Source organism: Microtus oregoni, unplaced genomic scaffold (assembly GCF_018167655.1).
Source record: "Microtus oregoni isolate MIOR12 unplaced genomic scaffold, Mior012 000008F_ref0000371, whole genome shotgun sequence".
NCBI lineage: Eukaryota > Metazoa > Chordata > Mammalia > Rodentia > Cricetidae > Microtus > Microtus oregoni.
In genome coordinates, this window is record NW_024543067.1 from 2,480,898 (window position 1) to 2,485,418 (window position 4,521).

Consider the following 4,521-nt stretch of genomic DNA (forward strand, 5'->3'; position numbering starts at 1 on the left):
GTGTGACATGTGCATGCTTAGTGCCCACAGAGCCAAAAGAAGATATCACATTCCTTGGAACTGGAGTGAAGGACAGTTGAAAGACACCGTGTGGGGGCTGAGATCTGAATCCAGGATCTCTGGAAGAGCAGCCAGTGCTCTTAACTGCTGTGCCATCTCTCCAGCTCCAGCATTATCAGCATTTTAAATACACGGTATTTATTGTAAAAATAGTATTTAGACTACAGATATGCGTTGATAGTAATTTACCAACCACTAACTACTACAGAAAAAAACGTTTCGGATATTATTTTAGTGGAGACCCTGTCAGTGAGCAGATCACTGTAATTCTAAAGATATTTTTGGCTCACTTCAGTGGTGCATGTACTAATTAATATTGGAGCAGTATAGAGAAGATTAGCATGACCCCTTTGCAATGATGACATGCAAGTCCATGAAGCATTCTATATTTTAGATTGTGCCTCATAGCAATGTCAGAAGCTACACTCGGAGCGTCTCATCGCTATGACGGTCTCAACATGAGCTGAGAAAAGGACAACTGTCATAAAGCAAATTTGGAAGAGCCCACGAGATCTCAAATTTACACAAAGTACTGCCAACAATTAAGGAGTGCTGAGAACAGGAGAAACAGTTTTTAGAAAAGAAGAGCACGCCAATTGGTTATCGAATCCTCAATGGCCAGCCTTGTAAACATGCATACAAGTAAGATTGTGCCCACTGAGCAGAGTCCAATTATGTATTTAGGAATATATATGTATATACATATAGATATGTGTAGTAACAACAATCTATGAATAAACAGACCATGAATTCAAAAGAGAGTAAGGTACAGTAAATGGGAAGGTTTAAAAAGAGGAGAGGGAAGAGAGAAATGACAATTATGTTATAATCTCAAAAACTAAATAAATGATTTTTAAAAAACAAGAAGAGACAGCCCTTATTCTTCATCTACTGGGGGGGAGGGAACGTGCACAAATAAACATATTTAAATATAACAAAAATATTTTTCTCATGGAAAAAAACATTTTAAATACTGTGTACGCAACTACAGAAGATTGAAGCAGATCTCATTCTGATCCTAAAATACTTTAGTTTTTTGAACTGATCAATGTGGCTTGCTAATGAATGTTTGCTTTTTGCCTTTTGTTCTGTGCTAGGATTCCCTGCGCTGTGGCAGCTCCCTCAGATAAATGATGTTGAAGAAAATTCGTAGTCCTCATAACTTTAGGGGTTTAGTACACAGTCACCTAACTCTGCTGCTTTTAGGTCTTTGGGAAGGCTCCAGCAGCGTAGGGGAAGACCACGCACATGCCACACCCCAGATGGATCCTTCTCCACTGTACCAATGGAGACCACCCTTTCCTGTGGGCTTTAGTGCCAGCCGAAAGATTACCTGAAACTCCCTCAGACTGAACAACATTTGACACGCACCCACTCACTTCATGTCATGTTCCTAAAGCTAACCAAGTGTTCCACGGCTCCTTCCTATTTACTGCCTAGTCATTTCCCTTAATACAACCCTGTTTTGCTACCTGCTTCTTGGTGTTTCTATAGTAACTCACCCCACTTACAAGACCCTACAAAGTTTGGTTTCCGCCTACTCTTGCATTCCCCACTTAAATAATGCTTCCTCTGGTAATTTTTTTCCTAAGAACAAATAAAATATAAGTGAGTACAATACAATTATATTGAAATAAATAGTAATGTAAATCATCACACCATTTATGGAGCACTCTGTGTTTAATTGAGGAAAACAGCAACATTATGTAGATGACATGTTCCTTCAGCCATCACATGAAGAGTGAGATCTTTCCTCATCTTTGCAAAGGAGAGAGGTCCTCCATAATATCCTGAGCCCATGAGTAATGGTGATTGAAAATTACATGAGACCATATAAAATGTCAGGGCATAATCAAGGATCTTGCTGAGAAGTTTTTGAACTGTATCTATGCTACTAAAGAATACAAGTCAACATTAAGTCCCTTTCCTCTCCTTCTGGAATTCATTTTATGCTAATGATGTGATATGATTTCCTGCGATGTATGGTCTATCCGCTGTGTGTCTGCACTCACTTCTGTCTCAGAACTTGACACAGGCTAGCACTATTAATTTCCCCATTTCTAGGATCCTCTAACCCATTTTCTCTTATCTTATCTCCCCTAACTCGAGCCTAAAGAAAGATATTTTAAGTTTGCAGAAGTATTCATCAGAAGCATTTGGCATGATGCTTTCTAATGGACTTCAGTTCTTAGAATTAGGAATGATCCACTGGAAATGATCAATGCTAGCAGTATTCTTAACTTTAACTCTTGATTTTAACATTCAAAAACGGTGGAGTTCGGGGATGTCAAAGGGCTAGTGGTTCTTTACTCCTCATTATTCCGGAAAGTTTCACGTCAATTTTTCATTTAGTTTCCTCTCTGTTTTGCTAACCAGAGCTCCAAACTTGCCTATTTCTCTTTGTCATCCCACATCTTTCAGACACTATAAATACGTGTGATCAACAGCACAGCTGTGCACTAGCCATTTGTCAAGTTAATAGTCCTTTTGCCTTGAAAAGAAATGGAAATATTTCTTGTTCATTTGATGTCCTCTTCTAAGATCCCTTGAACGGTGCTTGTTTCTTTTCTCTTGCCATTGTTTCTCCAATGTGCTAGGTGTCCCTGCAGACTTTTGTATTTTACAGGCTTGCAATTGGAGGTTGGAACATGGCTGTTTAATAAGACCCACTTCTTCTGTCCTGTGCTCCCACTTACCTCTAACCTCTACTTTTCACTATTATTTTATCCCAGATGTTTTTAGGTCCATGTTGGCATTTTATTAATGATGAATAAATATGGAACAAGGATTACTAAAACATAATGCCAGAAAAACTAATCAATCCTGCATCCTCAGAATAAACTGTTATTATTTGCCATGATTGGCATTTCCAGACTAAATCAGTAGGTTTTCTAAACAAATTTGGGAGTATCTGGTAAGATAATGCTTAAAACACCAAAGAACAGAGCTTGTAGCAATTGAGAATGAGTCTAAATTCAATTCTCGTCATTTTCTACAAATGTCAAGGTAAGAAGAGATAGGTATTCTCAGGAATCAGAAATCATGGGTAAGGAAGAAAGCCAGAGTTGAAAGGCAAAATTATTGTGCTCCAGGTACTAGCTACTTCTTAACAGTAAGCGATAGTATCTTAACTGCAGGAAAAGTATGCAAGAAGGTCAAACACAGCAAAAGAGGCTTTCAATTATTAATAGGACTGTGCTGTCTAGAACTGTTTACTCCTGTTCTGGCTTCCCAGCATCTGCATGATTTTGATATTAAAATTACATGGTTGCGGCTGGGCAGTGGTGGCACACGCCTTTAATCCCAGCACTTGGGAGGCAGAAGTAGGTGGATCTCTGGGAGTTCGAGGCCAGCCTGGTCTACAAAAGCTAGTTCCAGGACGGGCATCAAAGCTACAGAGAAACCCTGTCTCGAAAAACCAAAAAAAAAAAAAAAAAAAAAAATTACATGTTGCTTTTAAAGAAAAAATATTGTTATAAATGCTGTCCTCTAGTGCCATATACAAACTACAGTTATAATGAGTGTCTTAGTTAGGATTTCTACTGTTGTGAAGAGACATCATGACAATGGCAACTCTTTTAAAAACATTTAATTGGGACAGGCTTACAGTTTGAGAGGTTTAGTCTATTACCATCAAGGCAGAAGTATGCAGACAGACATGGTACTGGAGAAGGAGCTGAGAGTTCTACATCTTGATCCACAAGCGCAGAAAGTGAACTCTCCCACACCAGGTGTAGCTTGAGCATATATGAGACCTCGAAGTCAACCCCCATAGTGACTTCCTCCAACAAGGCAGCACCCACTCCAACAAAGCAACACCGTTTAATAGTGCCACTCCCTATAGGCCAAGCATTCAAGCATTCAAGTCTATGGGGACCATACCTATTCAAACAACCACAGTGATTCATGGAACTTCACTGGATTGGTTTCAGTAATAGGTAGAGGTAACTGGGTTGAAATATCTGAGCATATGCACACGTCCACACATAGTATACTTCAGAACTGCCTGCAAAACACAGTACAGACTCATAGTATAGCATCTTTTTATTCCTCCCTTTCTGCCCCACTTATACGGGATTTCTTCCTCTTTATACTCTTCCTAATAGCTTGCAACAGCTTAGCTGTTCTCTGACACACTCAAAGTTTCTTTCTTTTTGGAGTTTACTTTCTGATCAAGGACAAGAAATAAACAAAGGAGGGAGAGAGATAGAAAGGGGAGATCAGCAAAATATGTAAATAATATTACTATTTTAAAAATTGAATAACAAAGGGGAACAGAGATAAAACAGCTGTAGTGTTTAGATAAGGCATTCAGTGACAGTCTCCATGCAGGTGACAATGGAGCAAGGCCCTGAATGAAATAAAAGGAAGGTATGTGTAGAAAAATATTGGAGGGAAAGAGTATGTAAAGTGCACTTGTTTCTGAACCAGTGGATAGTTTTTATCACGACAACTGGACTG

General features: G+C 39.0%; 1 non-coding gene across 1 annotated transcript; it reads left to right on the forward strand.

The window, feature by feature from the left end:
• Nucleotides 1-348: 348 nt before the first annotated feature.
• LOC121452055 lies at nucleotides 349-453 on the forward strand. The gene has a single exon (XR_005974791.1). It is a non-coding gene; the product is annotated as a U6 spliceosomal RNA (small nuclear RNA).
• Nucleotides 454-4,521: the final 4,068 nt, after the last annotated feature.